This window comes from Oncorhynchus clarkii, chromosome 7 (assembly GCF_045791955.1).
Source record: "Oncorhynchus clarkii lewisi isolate Uvic-CL-2024 chromosome 7, UVic_Ocla_1.0, whole genome shotgun sequence".
NCBI lineage: Eukaryota > Metazoa > Chordata > Actinopteri > Salmoniformes > Salmonidae > Oncorhynchus > Oncorhynchus clarkii.
Window position 1 is genome coordinate 68,975,306 of NC_092153.1, and position 21,913 is coordinate 68,997,218.

The window sequence follows — 21,913 nt, forward strand, 5'->3', positions numbered from 1 at the left end:
GGTACACACACACACACACACACACACAACACCCCTCATACAAAGGTAAATTCATATGAGGTGTGTATGATGAGAGGTTGGATCTGATCCCAAGCTGTACAGTACATGACAACCTGTTATGACTTGTTGACAGCATACACAACACATGGCACTATGTTACAATTGTGTAATGAATGAGAGGCCCTCACATAGACTATTGCTGCTCCAAGTGCTTTATTCTTGCACCCAAATACACTACGTTTCGACTTCACAGAAGACTTTGTCCGGTGTATATTACGATTGACCTAAACCTATTTACATATTATAGTAATCCTCATGACTTACTGTATCATGTTAGTTACATGAATGTGTTTTGTGTATGTCACTGTATAAAAATGTATCTTAAGTTCTTTGTAGGCTAGTCTGTGTTTGTCGGTTGACAGTACCACCTGTCCTCCTTAGCTCAGTGTCTGCCTGAGGTTAGTCCCAGCATACTGGCAATAATCCATAAACTTGGCGTCAAAACAATAGGTATGTTGTACACACCTACACAATACACACACTTACACAATACACACATCTTCTACACCTGCATTGCTTGCTGTTTGGGGTTTTAGGCTGGGTTTCTGTACAGCACTTTGAGATATCAGCTGATGTACGAAGGGCTATATAAATACATTTGATTTGATTTGATCTACCAGAATACACACATCCACCTATTCCTATTCGAACTAATTTCCTCTATGCATTTGTAAATCTTTGTGTCTGTGAGGTGTGTCTGTGTGTGTGTTTTTTCTCTACTGTCCTCGTGCACTGCTGGTATCTTTGCGCCACTCTAATGATCTTAAAGTAATCCTTGACTGATGAGATTACAGAACACAGTGTGATAAGGTATCTAGAGGAGAGACTGAGCATCACTATAACAGATCCACTCAGTGCAAACAGGACAACTACAAAATGGCTACACTTGACCCATGAGACCAACGGGAGAAAAGGGAAAGCCAGTGTGTTACCCAACAACACGACAAATGTGAAGCAGAAGTCTAAAGGATCAGAGGTATATATTGAAAGAGCAGCCTTTTTTTATTGCTTTTGATGGAAATTGGTTTATTGAAGCGTCTGTTACTTTGCCTTAAAGTTACTGAAAGAGGAATTATGTCTAAATGTTCTCAGAGAACAGAACAGGCATACCATGCACTGAGGAAGAGATGCTGCAAGTGCAGAGAGGAAAATAGTGTGTGAAGTATCTTAATAAAACGGTGTAAGTTTTGCTAATTTTTGCCAATTTAAAAGGTAATGTTTTCAACTTTTAATTTGATAACAGATAGACCATAGTAAATTATATGAAGATACATAAGACAGGAGGATATTTGCTTGGAAATATAATTATAATGTGCTGTAGTGTGTGTGTATACACACACTCTGCATATGCCTGATACCAATCACAATGAAATGAGGTATCATATTGTATGATGATGTCTGATTGTATCAAGGAAACACTCATCTTGTGCACCAGACAGATTTTTGCCTAGTTCACCCACAGGTGTAAGCATGCTTGCATGTCACATGTCTCTCACTCACACACACAGACACACTTGAAAATGCAGATTAATGATCAGCAGGGAAGCTGTTTGACACATTACCCCCAGCTCACATCTTTACAAGCTGATACTTAATCAACAGCAGCTGTTCACCCTGACAAAGTAGTGTTATTAAACTCTGGAAACCACATTACCTACAGTGCCTTCAGAAAGTATTCACTCTTACTTTTTCCTGATTTTATTGTCACTGGCCTATACACAATATCTCAATGTCAAAGTGGAATTAAGTTTTTCAAAATGTTTCCAAATTAATGTTTTGAACCAATAAGTATTCAAACCCTTTGTTATGGCAAGCCTAAATAAGTTCAGGAGTAAAGATATGCAAGATATGCAACAAGTCAAAGCAAGTTGCATGTACTCACTGTGTGAAATAAGTGTTTATTAACATGATTTTTGAATGACTACCTCATCTCTGTACCCCAAACATACAATTAAAGGTCCCTCAGTTGAGCAGTAAATTTCAGACAGAGATTCAAACAAAGACCAGGGAGGTTTTCCAATGCCTCGCAAAGAAAGGCACCTATTGGTAGATGGGTAAAAAAAAGCAGACATTGGAATATCCCTTTGCATGGTGAAGTTATTAATTACACCCAGTCACTACAAAGATACAGGCGTCATTCCTAACCCAGTTGCCGGAGAGGAAGGAAACCGCTCAGAGATTTCACCATGAGGCCAATAGTACTTTAAAACAGTTAGTTTAATGGCTGTGATAGGAGACAACTGAGGATGGATCAACAACATTGTAGTTACTCCATAATACTGACCTAATTGACAGAGTGAAAAGGAGGAAGCCTGTGCAGAATAAAATGACTACAAAATATGCATTCTGTTTGCAAGGCACTAAAGTAATACTATACAAACATGTGTCAAAGCAATTCCCTTTTTGTCCTGAATACAAAGTGTTATGTTTGTGTAACAGTATAACTTTAGACCGTCCCCTCGCCCATACCCGGGCGCGAACCGCTAACTAGCTAGCCATTTCACATCCGTTACATTTGTGCAAAATCCAATACAACATATTAAAGAGTACCACTCTCCATATTTTCAAGCAAAATGGTGGATGCGTCATGTTATGGGTATGCTTGCAATTGTTAAGGACTGGAGTTTTTCCCGGATAAAAATAAACAGAATAGAGCTAAGCACAGGCAAAATCTTAGAGGAAAACCTGGTTCAGTCTGCTTTCCACCAGAAACTGGGAGATGACTTCACCTTTCAGCAGGACAATAACCTAAAACACAAGGCCAAATCTACACTGGAGTTGCTTACCAAGAAGACAGTGAATGTTCTGGAGTGGCTGAGTTACAGTTTTGACTTAAATCTGCTTGAAAATCTATGGCAAGACCTGAAAATGGTTGTCTAGCAATGGTCAACATATCAGGTTTCAGGTATGACCCAGATGCAGACAGTGCCGATGAAACAAATGTCACGATCGTCGTTGGAATGAGGTGAGGACCAAAGTGCAGCGTGGTAAGTGTTAATCATATATTTATTAATCCAAGAACACTAAACAAAATAACAATGGAGAAACTAAATGAAACAGTTCTGAAAGGTGACATACACATAACAGAATATAATCACCCACGAAACACAGGTGGGAAAAGGCTACCTAAGTATGATTCTCAATCAGAGACAACTAACGACACCTGCCTCTGATTGAGAACCATACCAGGCCAAACACAGATATACCAAATCATAGAAAACGCACCTAGACTGCCCACCCCAATTCACACCCTGACCATACTAAAACAAAAACAAAACAAAGGAACCAAGATCAGAACGTGACAACAAATGTTTATTTCTAGTACAGGGCAGGCAAACTACAGAGCAAAGGCAGGCAGAGGTCAGTAATCCAGAGAGGGTGCAAAAGGTCCAGAACAGCAGGCAGGGTCAGGGCAGGCAGGGGTCAATAATCCAGTGAGGTGGGGCAGAGGTACAGAGGCAGAACGGTAAAAAAAAGAAAAGAGAAGGACTAGAAAACAGGCGCAAGACCAGACAGACCCAGGGGAACAAAAGTTGCGAAACAAACAAACTGGCAACAGACAAACAGAGAACGCAGGTATATGCCCAGTATAAATATACTGGGCATAATTGGGAAGATGGGCAACACCTGGAGGGGATGTAGACAATCACAAAGACAGGTGAAACAGATCAGTGTGTGACACAACCACCAATTTGACAGAGCTTGAAGAATTTTTAAAAGAATAATAGGCAAATGTTGCACAATCCAGGTGAGATTTTTCCAGGAAGACTCACAGCTGTAATTGCTGCCAATGGTGCTTCTACAAAGTATTGATTCAGGGGTGTGAATACTTATGTAAATGAGATATTTCTGTATTTCTTTTTTAATAAATGAGTAAAAATGTCTAAGAAGTTGTCTTCACTTTATCATTATGGGGTACTGTGTGTAGATGGGTAATTTTAAAAAATCAAGAAGGACTGATCTTTATAATATATAAACAACTTTTGGAAAGCTTATATTCTGAGCTAGCCATTAAAAAAATATAGTCCACAGATGTAAATATATATAAACAACCTTTTAACTGGAACATAATATGGAAAAATATGACCTTGGCATCCCGTAATCTGAACCATCAGTTTATACTTCATTTTACACCAAGGAAACATTTTACGATGAAATTGGCCCCAATTGCCAACTGTTCACTGTGTCCCCTAAATCCGGTACGGATCCGGTGCATCCGTGTCACAGGAAGTTTCTGAGTTTCGCCTTCCAAGGGGTGACGTACGAGTATGTGACGATGCTATTTGCGTTCGCCCTGGCACCTCACACCTTTTCCAAATGTGTGGAGGCGGCAAATGAACCATTGAGTCGTCAGTGGATAAGGGTCTTGGCCTACCTAGATGACCTACTGGTGCCCATCAGCAGAGCTGGCGATAACACACAACACAGACAGTGATTCATCTCACGATTCTGGGGTTTGCTGTGAATTTGGAAAAGAGCACACCTTGGCCCAGTCATCGGATTGTCTACCTGGGATTGCAGCTAGATACTGTGACTATGAAGTCTCAAATTTCGTATCCTCGGCAGGCTGCCCTGTTGCTAGCCCTACGAAGGTTTCTTCTGAATAACATAATGACGGGCGCATTCGGTCATGACACTCTTGGGTCTCATGTCGTCTGCCAACTCCGTGGTTCCGATGGGACTTTTGCACATGCACAAAACACAGCGATGGTTCGCCCAACTACGACCAGACCCAGTGCGACATTGTCGTCAGTTGTTGGTGATTCCCCTTTCACTCAGAGCAGACCTGAACTATTGGAGGGACCCGTGCGTTCTGACGCAAGGGGTCCCAATAGGCAGAGTGTCCTCCTACACTCCAGTATTTACAGACGCTTGTCTGACTGGATGGGGAAGGACATGTCAGACTTGGGCGATCGGAGTTGTGTGGCCTCCCTCGGGACTTCACATCAACCTACTAGAGTTGGAGACAGTTCTACTGGTTCTGACCCACTTCGCGCCTACCCTGCAGGGTCACGATGTTCTGGTTTGGTCGGAAACAACCGAACCACAGTAGCCTACATAAATTGCCAAGGAGGAGTCAGGTCTCCTGCACTCCACCGGCTGGCAGAGGAATTGTGGCTGTGGGCTACCAAGCACCTTAGTTCATTGAGTGCAGCACACATTCCAGGCTATCAGAACGTCGGAGCAGACCTCATATCTCGAGGGGGTCCCCGAGATGACGAATGTCATCTGCACCCTGACATTGTTCTCAAAATATGGGAACGGTTCGGGAGAGCCGAGGTGGACCTATTCACATCACGCATGGACTGGCAATGCGAGTCTGGTTCTCTCTTCGAGCCCAGAACGAACCGCCACTACGGCGGGAGGAAAAGATGAAGGGCCATTGGATATGGTTCCGATTAGACCCACTCTTTTCTATTGAGAGAGAGACATATGTCATATGTCTCCTGACTGATATTCAGTACAGTAGAGAATGTGTTTTTTGACCCGCCCACCACTGTATCACTGAGTTGGGGCGTAAGGAAATAGTTATGTAACTATTAGACCGGTCATTGAATATTGATGGGATATTGAGGTATCATCTATCTGCTAGGCCCATGTTCTGTCTATCTGCCCACAAATCATTGGCTTGGCCTCTAGATTGAGTGTGGCGGATTTACTGAAAAATTAGTATGACCATGGTTCAGTCTGTACTCAGCATAGCTGATGGGAAGACTTGAACTAAGTGTAAAAAATGCAGGACCTATGGACTAGTTTCCTTCAAGTCCGCTTTTTACTGTTAGTCACTCTACGTGACATGACTCCTCACTGAGGGATCAGAACAGTAGAGGTCATGTATTCTAATCTGCCCACAAGTCTATGACTATGTTTGGGCGGAAGGATGAAGGAAATAGTTTCTGTAATTAGTATTACAATGCTATGAGACCAATCATTGAATATTGACAGGATATTGAAGCATCATCTATCTGCTGGTTCAGATTAGTATGGCTCATATTCTCTTTATCTGCCCACTAGCCATTGACTATGTCTCTGAACTGAGTGGGGTGGATTGTACTGAGGACACAGTATATTGTGACACAGTGTGTCAAAGTACTGTGGGACTTGGTAGCAGCCATGGCTGGGCTGACCTTTTCACTTGGTGGGAAGTGTTAGGCTTGGAAGGGAGTACATTTTGGAGAGTTGCACTCCGCCTTAAACCACTAGGAGCAGAGCTCCCCTATAGGGCGGAGCTCCACGATATAGAACGATAATTACCGGAGTTGTAGCTCCAGTTCTTTGAGTGATGCGAAGCCCCATAGGACTTAAAGCCCTGCCAATCCCCAGTCCGGCTGAAGATATTTTTTGGGGAGACTAATTGAGGGGAAGCGTCCATTGGCTACAGGTGTGTGCATAATTTTCTATCAGGTTAGTTGCTGCTTTGGCAGCAGGGTGAACCACTAGGAACAGAGCTCCCCTATGGGGCTCCACTCCACTCATGAAACTGGAGTTACAACTCCGGTAACTATCGTTACGTAATCGGATGGAAGCCGGCTAGTGATGGCTATTTAACAGTCTGATGGCCTTGAGATAGAAGCTGTTTTTCAGTCTCTCGCTCCCAGCTTTGATACACCTGTACCTCGCCTGACCTCGCCTTCTCGGTGATAGCAGGGTAAATAGGCTATGGCTTGGGTGGTTAATATCCTTGAGGATGTTTTAGTTCAGTTACCTTTGCTTGTCTTGAGTACAGTAATAATGGTGAACATCTTGCAGCAAGTGGGGACAGCAGACTGGGAAAGGGGGAGATTGAATATGTCCGTAAACACTCCAACCAACTGGTCTGCGCATGCTCTGAGGACGCGGCTAGGGATGCCGCCTGGGCCGGCAGCCTTGCGAGGGTTAACACGCTTAAACATCTTACTCACGTTGGCCACGGAGAAGGAGAGCCCACAGTCCTTGGTAGCGTGCCGCGTTGGTGGTACTGTGTTATCCTCAAAGGGAGCGAAGAAGGTGTTTAGCTTGTCTGGAAGCAAGACGTTGGTGTCCGCGATGTGTCTAGTTTTCCCTTTGTAGTCCGTGATTGCCTTACGGGGGTAATAACTACACTGTTTGTATTCGCCATATTCCCAGTCACCTTGCCATGGTTAAATGCGATGATTCGCACTTTCACTTTCGAGCAAATGCTGACATCTATCCATCAAAGACATGGCGGTTGGAACCAAAAATCACACATTTGGACTCATCAGACCAAAGGACAGATTTCCACATGTCTCGTGTTTCTTGACCCAAGCAAGTCTCTTCTTCCTATTGGTGTCCTTTAGTAATGGTTTCTTTGCAGCAATTCGACCATGAAGGCCTGATTCATGCGGTCTCCTCTGAATAGAGGAGTGCCTGATATGTGTCTGTTTATTGAATTCAGTGAAGCATTTATTTGGGCTGCAATCTGAGGTGCAGTTAACTCTAATGAACTTATCCTCTGCAGCAGAGGTAACTCTGGGTTTTCCTTTCCTGTGGCGGTCCTCATGAGAGCCAGTTTCATCATAGCGATTGATGGTTTTTGTGACAGCACTTGAAACTTTCAAAGTAATTGAAATTTTCCGCATTGACTGACCTTCATGTCTTAAAGTAATGAAGGACTGTCTTTCCTCTTTGCTTATTTAAGCTGTTCTTGCCATAATATGAATTTGTTTTTTGAACAAATAGGACTATATTCTGTATACCACCCCTACCTTGTCACAACACAACTGATTGGCTCAAACGCATTAAGAAGTAAAGAGATTCCACAAATGAACATTTAACAAGGCACACGTGTTAATTGAAATGCATTCCAGGTGACTCGCTCATGAAGCTGGTTGAGAGAATGCCAAGAGTGTGCAAAGCTGTCATCAAGGCAAAGGGTGACTACTTTGAAGAAACTCAAATTAAACATATATTTTGATTTATTTAACCGTTTTTGGTTACTACATGATTCCATATGTGTTATTTCATAGTTCTGATGTCTTCACTATTATTCTACAATGTAGAAAATAGTACAACATAAAGCAAAACCCTGGAATGAGTAGGTGTGTCCAAACTTTTGACTGGTATTGTATATAAATTAAATCAAATTGCCTAATTCTCATAAAAACATTTCAAATGTTCACATCAAAAGGGTATTGCACAGAAAAACGTTGACCATCGGGTGCATTGCAAATTCAGAACCGCTGGACATCATAATAAACTAAAGTACCGATCATTGGGAATGAGATCCGAATGACTGCTAAGGCTTGATCCATAAATTCAATAATGAAATAGGAAGTCTAGCTGTTCAGGGGCAGAACGGCATATTTTTACCCTGTCAGCTCGGGGATTCGATCTTGCAACCTTTCAGTTACTAGTCCAACGCTCTAACCATGGCAGCAAATGGAAAAAAATAACAAGTTCGATTGTGCTGATTTACTGGCACATTGAACCATGTCTCACTCCGTAGTTTAATCTGTGGGTAGTGCTAAAAAAAATTACGTCATATCTGAATTCCTTCATCTTTTTGCACCTTCGCCATTAGGTATCGAAGGCCCGGTTTCCCAAAAGCTAAATTCATGCTTTTTTGCCCTCTCGAGTCACTTTACACACAGAATATCTCAACTAACATAGAATCGCATGGTTTAGCCGTCTCTCTGTGACTGTGATAACTTCAGAACAAAGCTGACGACAAATATGAAGTTGCCGATGTCTTTGCAATTTATACAAAAAAGTGATGTATGAAAAGATGCTCAAATGAAAACCGAGATGACCACATTAAAATATAAACAGTCAGCCCTATTTCAATCATATGAAATACATTTCCTGTTCAATCAATTGTTCTATTTTTCTACTTATAGGCAACTGTTTGTGATTTGTCTCAACATATTTCATGATGTGAAGCCTAACATGTGCGCAATGATGTGCCATTAGAATAAACTGCCTAAATATTTACAGCCGTAGCTGTTAATATCTCTCAGTATTGTGAAATAATTATAATGTTCAGGAAAGATCTTCGGCCATTGTAGGAAAGATGCATCATTAAAGATGCAATACGCAGAAATCGCTCCCCTATTTCCTGGTTGCTGAAATTCTAATAGTTCACCTAATTTCAGTTTATGTCAGAAAACAAGCAGTCATTGTGTAGAGAATCATTGTACCATCTAAACCGCTGTGAAAAATATTTTCCCTAACCAAAAATATTGTATTTTCAGCTGTTTGAAGCTGGTGTACAAAACTGAATGTAAAGACTCAAAAACGGGAAGCATAGAAATAGCTTACATAGAACAGATCTCTCACTTCTTAGACTTGCTTTCAATGAGAATGACAGATCTTTAACATACATTTCTGTGTGAATTTGGTCGGGTCACCCAAAAACCTACATATTGTAGCTTTAAAACACTTATAAGCCTACATTTCAATGCTATCAGGAAACCAGGTCCTGTTTTGTTGTTTGGCTACTTGAAGAGAACTAGGGCGAATCACTCGCAGCGCACCTCTTCCAATGCATTGTGGAAAAGTTGTCACATCCTGACCTCACCTGTCCTTGTGATTGTCTCCACGCCCCTCCAGGTGTCGACCATCTTCCCTATTAACCCCTGTGTATTTATTCCTGTGTTCTCTGTTTGTCCGTTGCCAGTTCGTCTTGTTTGTCTAGATAACCAGATTTTTTGTTCTCAGCGCCTGAGTTTCACAGTTGCTTTTTTTCTTGCCCTCCTGGTTTTGACCCTTGCCTGTCCTGACACTGAGCCCGCCTGCCCGACCACTCTGCCTGACCCTGCCTGCCGACCTTTGCCCCCTCTCTGGATTGTTGACCTCTGCCTGCCTGCCGACCTTTGCCCCACCTCTGGATTGTTGACCTCTGCCTGTATGTTTGCCCCACCTCTGGATGGTTGACCTTCGGCCTACCCTAAGCCTGCCTGCCGTCCAGTACCGTTGCCCCACCTCTGGTTTACTGACCCTTGCCTGCCTTGACCTGTCTATTGCCTGCCCCTGTTGGAATATTAAACCATTGTCAATTCGACGCGTCTGGGTCTTCCCTTGATTCCTGTTAAGTGTGCATCGAATTATACTAGTTGAAGAGCCGAAATGAGTATAACATCCTGGCATTTTAAACCATACTCGATTTTAAAAAATTCACATACTACAAAACATATTTCCGCATACTGAGAATGTGTCATAAGCGATTACGTTGTTTCCTGCTATTCGTTGATTTCGGTAGCGCATCCCCATATCTGGGGAGGCAGGATGCCTAGTAGTTAGTGTTGGGCCAGTAATCGAAAGGTTGCTAGATTGAATCCCTGAGCTGACAAGGTAAAAATTTAGGACGCACATATGGGTATTCGGACACATCCACTTTGTCCAAAATGGAGTGCTCTGCTTTCCTGCTGCTACACCCTGTAGCAGCTTGCCACCCCACTAATTTTTTCATTTGTTCGGCAGGGTGTGATTGATTTTTTCTTCAGACAGGGAACAAACTCAATCCATTCCTGACATACAAACAACTGAGTCGTCGGCAGCGTCATCCCCTGACGTGAACAAAATAATCGATCAACACTTTAAAAAATTGTAAATAACCATTTTTGTAGTGCTTAGTGTCTATCTTAGTATCTTATCGTATCTTAGTGTAACGATGCGTAGCCCTACTGTATCATTAACTGAAATAATAGTTTCACACTCTGCTCTCTCTGACTCTGTCAGACAAGGGTAAGCTCTGGCCTGCGCTCCCTGTCCGCTATGGTGGGTTTGGCACCATAACACATCAGAACCTGAATGGAGGCCCCTGTGTGCTGGGCCTGGGCCCCTGGGTGGAGCTCATGCCAAACAACTGCGTTGGGCAGCATCACTCGAAAGCAGCTCCATATGCTGTGTCTATGATGACCCCCCTCCACCACCACAGACAGTCTGAGAAACCATGTCATCATAAGGGTGGAGGAGGACCCACTGCCAGCAGCATCTCTCCCCTACTGTGGCAGTGAGCATCCTCTCCTTCATAGAGTTCGACTGTGTCCTCTGTCACAATCAACCTCTGCATCGACAACGTGCTCCACCGTGACCATGGACACCTGCTAGGGGTGGGCAGCCACTTCACAGCCCCACCCCCTTCTTCCTGGACACACCAAGCTGGAGCTGACCTCTCACTGCAGGACAGTGAGATCACAACCATCTCTCACACCTCTGGTGGCTATGGCTGGATGCTGCAACTCCTGACAATTTCAGAGCCAAGGAGCAACCACAGCTAAAGCCAGAGGCTCATTCAGTCATTGCAGGCTTCTGATCAGATCCTTCAGCCATCTCCAACCCCTGAGCACCAAGAGGAGGAAGTTCCAATGATGTACACATGTCTATGGTTCCAGACAAGGTGAATGAGCCAGGGGTCACTCAGGAGGGTCCAGTATGGGCAGCAGTGACTTTTTAAAAATGTTTTATTTAACTAGGCAAGTCTTTTAAGAACAAATTCTTATTTACAATGATGGCCTACCAAGGAGAAGTGGGTTAACTGCCTTGTTCAGGGGCAGCCTTTCAGTTACTGGCCCAACACTCTAACCACTAGGCTATCTGCCGCCCCATAAACGTTACAGACCTATAAGCTGACATCTTCACCTCATCACCTCAGCCAATGCCCATGTCACTTCACATCAGTACTTCCAATCCACACTGTTGACAAGGGAACTGCTCCACACAAGTTCTCCACTTGTTTGCTTTGAATAAAGTCATAATATGCTATGTTAGAATCCCCATGGGACAACTAGTGTAGTAGATGATTGGCGATTGGCTAGGTTATTTGAAAGATACAAAAACATTCTGTATTCTTTTTTAGATATTTTTGTTATATACACTGACTTTACTTGAACAATTCTCTCTTCATTATTTTCATGAAATAGAAATACATGATCAAGATCAAATTTTTTTTTTCCGGTATGGAGTAATGTTCATTGGGATGATTTTACAATTGTATTATTAATTTCAGTGGACAATATAACACAATGATGAATAAAACTAAGTTGACCATACAGTGGGGCAAAAAAGTATTTAGTCAGGCACCAATTGTGCAAGTTCGCCCACTTAAAAAGATGAGAGAGGCCTGTAATTTTCATCATAGGTACACTTCAACTATGACAGACAAAATGAGAAAAAAAATCCAGAAAATCACATTGTAGGATCTTTAATTAATTAATTTGCAAATTAGGGTGGAAAATAAGTATTTGGTCATCTACAAACAAGCAAGATTTCTGGCTCTCACACTCCTGTAACTTCTTCTTTAAGAGGCTCCTCTGTCCTCCACTCGTTACCTGGATTAATGGCACCTGTTTGAACTTGTTATCAGTATTAAAGACACCTGTCCACAACCTCAAACAGTCACACTCCAAACTCCATTATGGTCAAGACCAAAGAGCTGTCAAAGGACACCAGAAACAAAATTGTAGACCTGCACCAGGCTGGGAAGACTGAATCTGCAATAGGTAAGCAGCTTGGTTTGAAGAAATCAACTGTGGGAGCAATTATTAGGAAATGGAAGACATACAAGACCACTGATAATCTCCCGCGATCTGGGGCTCCACGCAAGATCTCACCCCGTGGGGTCAAAATTATCACAAGAATGGTGAGCAAAAATCCCAGAACCACACGGGGGGACCTAGTGAATGACCTGCAGAGAGCTGGGACCAAAGTAACAAAGCCTACCATCAGTAACACAAGTAACACAGGGACTCAAATCCTGCAGTGCCAGACGTGTCCCCCTGCTTAAGCCAGTACATGTCCAGGCCTGTCTGAAGTTTGCTAGAGAGCATTTGGATGATCCAGAAGAAGATTGGGAGAATGTCATATGGTCAGATCAAACCAAAATATAACTTTTTGGTAAAAACTCAACTCGTCGTGTTTGGAGGACAAAGAATGCAGAGTTGCATCCAAAGAACACCATACCTACTGTGAAGCATGGGGGTGGAAACATGATGCTTTGGGGCTGTTTTTCTGCAAAGGGACCAGGACGACTGATCCGTGTAAAGGAAAGAATGAATGGGGCCATGTATCGTGAGATTTTGAGTGAAAACCTCCTTCCATCAGCAAGGGCATTGAAGATGAAACATGGCTGGGTCTTTGAGCATGACAATGATCCCAAACACACCGCCTGGGCAACGAAGGAGTGGCTTCGTAAGAAGCATTTCAAGGTCCTGGAGTGGCCTAGCCAGTCTCCAGATCTCAACCCCATAGAAAATCTTTGGAGAAGTTGAAAGTACGTGTTGCCCAGCAACAGCCCCAAAACATCACTGCTCTAGAGGAGATCTGCATGGAGGAATGGGCCAAAATACCAGCAACAGTGTGTGAAAACCTTGTGAAGACTTACAGAAAACGTTTGACCTCTGTCATTGCCAACAAAGGGTATATAACAAAGTATTGAGATAAACTTTTGTTATTGACCAAATACTTATTTTCCACCATAATTTGCAAATAAATTCATAAAAAATCCTACAATGTGATTTTCTGGATTTTTTTTCTCATTTTGTCTGTCATAGTTGAAGTGTACCTATGATGAAAATTACAGGCCTCTCTCATATTTTTAAGTGGGAAAACTTGCACAATTGGTGGCTGACTAAATACTTTTTTGCCCCACTGTATATATCATGTTATGTTTCTGATTAAATAAATAAAACATTACATCCTGACTCCTGAGTGTTATTGCAATTATTGTGGTTTATTATATAGGCTAGTTTATATCCCTGCTCTAATAAGAGCAGAGATGAACAGTTCGTACAGTCTATAATGTGTCATTACAATATATATATATATTTTAAATGTTTGCAAACTGTTATGTGACACGTATTCATGCCAAAATAACATTAAAAACAGGCAAGCCCTCCCAAAAAAGAATATGTGGGGCTCAGCCCCACCTGCCTGAATGACGGGTCGCGACTGCTGTCATGTACAGTGGTGATGTTTGGCACCGGCACCTCAATTGGCCTGCATTTCTATCTGCAACTTAACCGGGAACGCTAATAAGTAGTGTAAAAAATGTCACCAGCCGAGCTAAATTCTGATTGGTCTTTCAATTAGGCAAGCCGTTTAAATTTGGGGCAACTTCTACCAGAGACCTCAGTGAACTCGCGTATTAGCGCAATTGCACATACTTTTGTGTGTATCACCATGCGAAAAACGATTAGAGATGTGATGTCGTGTAAACATCCTATATTGTATTTTACGGTGATGGCAACGATTAGCTCTGTGTTAACCCCTTGCTATGGCCAGATTCCAGGCGCAAGCATTTCAATGCCAAATGCCGAAATTCAACCGACGATTGTCCGATCCGGGAGGCTTGTAGTTGGGAATAAATTGGTCCAACTGAGAAGGGTGGGTTTCGAAGTAACCAATGATGAATCCGCCGCTTCTGACCGCATCAAGACTCAAAACGGATCTCTTGCATTTGAGGCTGGTAATCGGGCTGGACAGCCTGCATCACAAGGTAAGCCCCCAGGCCTCCCTTTTTTCCAGTTTGTAAATCATGTAGCGGTAACCTAATAGTGAAATGCTATATTGCTTCAACACATCGTCGGTCAGTCTTTGCATCCACAGCTGAACTCTGACTTAGTGGATACATTGGTTTAGCCCAATTCTAGCTACAGATTGTAACACCAGCTAATGTGATTTAACCAACACATTTGACCATTTTATACTGGTAGTTACATGTGTGGCTATACAACACGTTCCTCTGTGTTAATGTTCTCAAATGTCTCCAGTTGCAGGGTGTCTGTTTGAATTTTAGATGTCTGCAAAAAATGTACTTTTAATTAATCCAATGACGTGTACACCTCATCTTGTCTTCTCGTTGCTTGAAATTGGTTTATGTCTTGACATGTGGCAGGTGGTTCCACCCCAAAGTGTCTCAATTGGTGATTTGAAAGGGGTAAAATGGCTGTGTTCACTGTTGGATTACTTCATGGACGATAACTTTTAGTTTAAAAAAGCTGTGTTTTCTAAATTCAGATGGACCCCCTGCAACTGGCCAGACTTCAAACTTCTGTTTTGCTGAATGGAGGACTAAGATGTTAGAGCCCTTTGTTTGAATCCCAGATTGCCCGTTCAAGGTGGCACATGTTTGAGCCTTTGCAAATCCTGTTTATTCATTCCCTCTCCCAGAATGGCACAAGTTGGATGCTAAACTCCAGCACATGGGGCCATCAGTACAGTGTAGCAATGAAACAATGACTCTTCGGGTCAAAGGGGGAAGAGCTCCACATTTTCTGGTCGATGGTGGTAAGTAGAATGTGCCCACTAAGTAAGAGAAATATTAAACACTGATGCTGCTTATGCATGTAAGTTGCGTAGCCCTATATATGAGTTGGTTTAGCCTGAGGTATTTCTGTCTTGTGCAGGTGATGGGTCTCCTGTTCTTCCCCTGTCCCGAATGCCAACTCACTGTGGCTTCTCTGTGAAGCGGTCACGCAGGGATGTGTTCTTTGTCGCACCATACCAAGGCTGCCATGTCACTCAAGAGGTGATATTTCCTCCATGGAGGCTTTCCCTTACTAAAAAAAATTAAAATTAACTCTTGAATAATCTTGTACTGTTAAATGTTGATTTGAGCCTCTATTCACATGTTGGCTATTAAAGCACATTTACATGGGTTGCATCATGATACTGTTTTCCTTCATACAGGGGGGTAACTATGTTCTGCCACTCCGTCTGTGGGGGGCACCCATGACCATGTCTTGTCCTGTTGCACCACCCCCTCCCTCTGTCTCCTGCTATTTATCTGGCATGGTGGTGAAGCTTTCCATGGCAGCGAATGCTCTTCAAGTCAAAGGTGGGTAATTCTTTGACATTGTTTCAGTGCACATGGTATGTGGGCATATGAAATGTATTCATTTGAACCTATGGTAGATGAATGCTGATCCAAAAATAATTAATTAATTTCTATGAATGGTTGACAGACTGGTGTATGCCTACAGTCTATTCTGTTGCTCACACTGATTGTTTTTCAGTGTCTGGTGTGTGGGAGCCACTTCTCGCAATCACCCAGCAATGTGGCTTAACTATTGAGCCATTCTTTGGAGGAGTGGTGATCACAGCACCATACACAGGACCCTGTGTGGAGTTGGAGGTAGTTCTTAATGTCATCTTGTGGTCATGAAAGTGATCAAATGGTCACTTTTTTGGGGGGGGTTATTTCCTGACTTGTGTACCTTTTTTTTAAAATTCAGGATGATGAGCGTTTGCTTTTTATGCTCTCGGGCGCTGGGGAGCTCACCCTCTCCTGCCCTGCAGGCCTCCCTCCAACTGAACCTGTTACGTCTGGATACCCTCTGTTCTACCAGTTGTCCCAGTACCATTTCCCTCCGTATCCCCCCCAACCACCCTGGTCCCCAACAGCAGCCACTACCATGTCTAAACAAACACATTCCCCTAAACCTTCTAGCCAGGCCATGCATATGCCACGTAAAGGAGACCCCCAGGTCCCACAAACACCTCAATTCCACCCGTTTTACCCATACCATTTTCCTCCATATCCCCCTCAACGCTATTTCCCAACATCAGCCCCCACTACCTCACCTAAACACACAAAATCCCCTCAACCTGTCACCCAGGTTCTGCATATGCCACCTAAAGCAGACCCCCAGGTCCCACAAACACCTGAATTCCACCCGTTTTACCCGTACCATTTTCCTCCGTATCCCCCTCAACGCTATTTCCCAACATCAGCCCCCACTACCTCACCTAAACACACAAAATCCCCTCAACCTGTCACCCAGGTTCTGCATATGCCACCTAAAGCAGACCCCCAGGTCCCACAAACACCTGAATTCCACCCGTTTTACCCGTACCATTTTCCTCCGTATCCCCCTCAACGCTATTTCCCAACATCAGCCCCCACTACCTCACCTAAACACACACAATCCCCTCAAGCTGTCACCCAGGTCCTGCATATGCCACCTAAAGCAGACCCCCAGGTCCCACAAACACCTGAATTCCACCCGTTTTACCCGTACCATTTTCCTCCGTATCCCCCTCAACAACGCTATTTCCCAACATCAGCCCCCACTACCATGTCTAAACAAACACATTCCCCTAAACCTTCTAGCCAGGCCATGCATATGCCACCTAAAGGAGACCCCCAGGTCCCACAAATGCCTGACTTCAAAATGTTTTACCCGTACCATTTTACTACACATCTCCCTCAACCTTATTTCCCATCAGCCTCCACTACCACACCTAAACAAACAAATCAGGCCCTGCATATGCCACCTAAAGGATACCCTCAGGTCCCACTGAGTTACCAGTTCCCCCAATACAATTTCCCAGGATTTTTCCCTCAACGCTCTGTCCCAAGAGCACCCCCCATAGCCAGCCAACTGGATAACCAGAATAACCCCCAGAAATATCATTACTCAGATTCCTCCTACCGTCAAAAGTCAGCCACTCCTTCAGTAACTGCTAGCACCACACCCCAGGCCCAACCCAAGCAGCCCTTCATGCAATATGACCAGTACCCGATGGTTCGCAGCTGGAATCCGTATGCTTCTCCTGTGTTCCCACCCCATTATGGAACGGTGCCGTATCATTATCAAGGGCCTAGGGAGTAACTTATGGTAAGGCATAATTATCACAAATGTAATTTAAGTTTAAATATATAATGTACTATTTGCAATTACAATTGAAGTTTAATCACACTACTTTCAACAGGTGGAATCTACAGTTTCCAGACATTACTTGTGAAGTATAAAATAAATTCACTAAATGTACTGCTTGAGTTTGTTTTTACTTGACAGTTGGAACAGTGGTACTGTTGGCCAGGGAACTAGCAGGATAGACTAGCAGAATCCAGTAAGATCAGGGGTGGTGTCACCCCTTCTGGTCTTCAATGCAGGGCCGACATAAGTTCCTTACATTTTCCCTCCATCTTTTTGCTGCAATTAGTTGGTTGTAATTTTGGGTAGAGCAGACATTATCATATATTTATATAGCTTCATCAAAAATATTTTAATAAATATTTAGTATAACTATTTGTATTAATGTTTTTTCTGGTGGATTAAATTTAAATTGCAACCAATTTTCTATGGCTTGTTTTAAAAAGTGATATTTGGGAGAATTTCAGTTTCAAATAACTGAGTGTGAGGTTGTAATTTGAATAAAGGTTAAAAGGCCATTCTTAAACATGGGGTGAGAAATTCTTACTAATTTGCTGGAGAACCAGTTCAGCTTTGAGTAACTTTTGTATGACTGCATTTAGTGAGGTCTAATGCTTCAATATTTAATTTCTGCCCTCAATTATATAAATATGCCTGTTGACTTGTCTGGCTTGCCGTTCCAAATAATGTTTTTTCCTCATATAATTTAAATAACTGTTCACTAGGTGTAGGCAAGACTATAAGCAAATAGGTAAACTGGGATATGATTAAGTTAATCAGGATGCTTTTTCCACAAATAGACAGTTCCTTTCCATGGTAGCAAGATCTTCTTTATTTTTGCTAACTTTCTATTAAAATGCATTGGCATGAGATCATTATCAGGATATATATATATATATATATATATACCGCGTTTCTCCACATCAGCTCCTTTTTATTGGTATACTACACAGTAATGTAAAGGGTGTATTTTTTATTTATTTTTGTTTGATCCAATACATATCATTTGCATTACAACCAGAGGATAGGAAAAAGTATCTCGAGGCTGTGGAGGGATCCAAATTGTGGATTTAAAAGAAAATGAATCATCAGCGTACAATGACATCTTTGTTTTTAAGCCCTGGATTTTTAACCCCTTTATTGTTGGATCTGATTTTAATTGCTAACATTTCACATGGCCATAATCAATATGCCGATAGTGGACAACCTTGTTTTACTCCCCGACAGTTTAAAACTGAAGTAGCCATTCACTATTTTACACCTAGGTTTACTATACATGACTTCAACCCATTTTTATAAGAGATTCTCATTGTTCCAGATATTTATATCACACTTAATCAAAAGCCTTTTCAAAATCAGCTATGAATCGCAAGCCTGGTTTCCCAGATTTTCATAGTGTTCGAGTGTTTCCAGTACTTATTATCTCCAAGGTATTGTCCATGTAAAAAAAAATCAAAAATAATGATTAGAATGAATAATATCCGACAATACCTTAATTCTATGCACTATACATTTTACATCAGAACACTGAACTGTAAGGCCTTGTCTACCATTTTACATAGGAGTGGTTAAAGCTAATTGAGTATGTGTAAAATAAGTTTAACTGGTATGCCATCCAGCCCTGGAGTTTTCCAGGACTTAACGGCATTAATTGCATCAATTAAATTTATTTAACTAGGCAAGTCAGTTAAACAATCTTATTTACAAAAAGCCTGCACTGGCCAAACCCGGACGATGCTGGGCCAATTGCTCACCGCCCTATGGGACTCCCAATCACGGCTGGATGTGATGCAGCCTGGATTCAAACCAGGGACTGCGGTGACGCCTCTTGCACAGTGATGCAGTATCTTAAACTGATGTGCCACTCCACCTCTGTAATTTGGCCTTCTAGGGGCAGCAGGTAGCCTAGTGGTTAGAGCGTTGGACTAGTAACCGAAAGGTTGCATGATCGAATCGTCGAGCTGACAAGATAAAAATCTGCCGTTAACCCGCTGTTCCTAGGCCGTCATTGAAAATAAGAATTTGTTCTTAACTGACTTGCCTAGTTAAAAAATAAATAAAAAAGTATAGCTGTTACATTTTACATTATTAATAGAAAAAATTAGCTGTGATTAAATTAACAAAACCCTCGCCCACATGGAAAGTCAGTAAGTGTAAGTCCTTGTATATGCCAATTATCTCATGGTCCGACTGCATTCTGTCCCCTATCAACATTTTTTTTTTTTTTGCTTTTGGTGCCACAGAGAATGACATAAGAAAGTAGTCAAGATGACTAGCTTGATTAAGCCTCCGCCATGTATATCTCACTTGGTCAGGATATTTAAGCCTCCATATATCCACTAGTTCCTATATATACACTGCTCAAAAAAATAAAGGGAACAGTTAAACAACACAATGTAACTCCAAGTCAATCACACTTCTGTGAACTCAAACTGTCCACTTAGGAAGCAACACTGATTGACAAATGTCACATGCTGTTGTGCAAATGGAATAGACAACAGGTGGAAATTATAGGCAATTAGCAAGACACCCCCAATAAAGGAGTTGTTCTGCAGGTGGTGACCACAGACCACTTCTCAGTTCCTATGCTTCCTGGCTGATGTTTTGGTCACTTTTGAATGCTGGCGGTGCTTTCACTCTAGTGGTAGCATGAGACGGAGTCTACAACCCACACAAGTGGCTCAGGTAGTGCAGCTCATCCAGGATGGCACATCAATGCGAGTTGTGGCAAGAAGGTTTGCTGTGTGGCCTCCCGGGTGGCGCAGTGGTTAAGGGCGCTGTACTGCAGCGCCAGCTGTGCCATCAGAGTCCCTGGGTTCGCGCCCAGGCTCTGTCATAACCGGCCGTGACGGGGAGGTCCGTGGGGTGACGCACAATTGGCCTAGCGTCGTCCGGGTTAGGGAGGGATTGGTCGGTAGGGATCTCCTTGTCTCATCGCGCACCAGCGACTCCTGTGGCGGGCCGGGCGCAGTGCGCGCTAGCCAAGGTTGCCAGGTGCACGGTCATTAGGTACCGAGACGACACATTGGTGCGGCTGGCTTCCGGGTTGGATGAGCGCTGTGTTAAGAAGCAGTATCGCTGGTTGGGTTGTGTATCGGAGGACGCATGACATTCAACCTTCCTCTCTCCCGAGCCCGTACGGGAGTTGTAGCAAGATAGTAGCTACTACAACAATTAGATACCACGAAATTGGGGAGAAAAAGGGGTAAAATTTAAAAAAGAAAATAAAAAAAGGTTTGCTGTGTCTGTCCGTGTAGCGTGGAGAGCATGGAGGCGCTACCAGGGGACAGGCCAGTACACCAGGAGACGTGGAGGAGGGCAACAGCCCGCTACCTCCGCCTTTTTGCAAGGAGGAGCAGGCCACAAATGTGCATGTGTCTGCTCAAACGGTCAGAAACAGACTCCATGAGGGTGGTATGAGGGCCCGACGTCCACAGACTCCATGAGGGTGGTATGAGGGCCCGACGTCCACAGGTGGGGGTTATGCTTACAGCCCAACACCGTGCAGGACGTTTGGCATTTGCCAGAGAACACCAAGATTGGCAAATTCGTCACTGGCGCCCTCTGCTCTTTACAGATGAAAGCAGGTTCCCATTGAGCACATGAAACAGTCTGGAGACACCATGGAGAACGTTCTGCTGCCTGCAACATCCTCCAGCATGACCGGTTTGGTGGTGGGTCAGTCATGGTGGGGGGTGGCATTTCTTTGGGGGGCCTCACAGCCCTCCATGTGCTCGCCAGAGGTAGCCTGACTGCCATTAGGTACCGAGATGAGATCCTCAGACCATTTGTGAGACCATATGCTGGTGCGGGTGGCCTTGTGTTCCTCCTAATGCAAGACAATGCTAGACCTCATGTGGCTGGAGTGTGTCAGCAGTTCCTGCAAGAGGAAGGCATTGATGCTATGGACTGGCCCGCCCATTCCCGAGACCTGAATCCAATTGAGCACATCTGGGACATCATGTCTCGCTCCATCCACCAACGCCACGTTGCACCACAAACTGTCCAGGAGTTGGCGGATGCTTTAGTCCAGGTCTGGGAGGAGATCCCTCAGGAGACCATCCGCCACCTCATCAGGAGCATGCCCAGGCGTTGTAGGGAGGTCATACAGGCACGTGGAGGCCACACACACTACTGAGCCTCATTTTTGACTTGTTTTAAGGCCATTACATCAAAGTTGGATCAGCCTGTAGTGTGGTTTTCCACTTTAATTTTGAGTGTGACTCCAAATCCAGACCTCCATGGGTTGATAAATT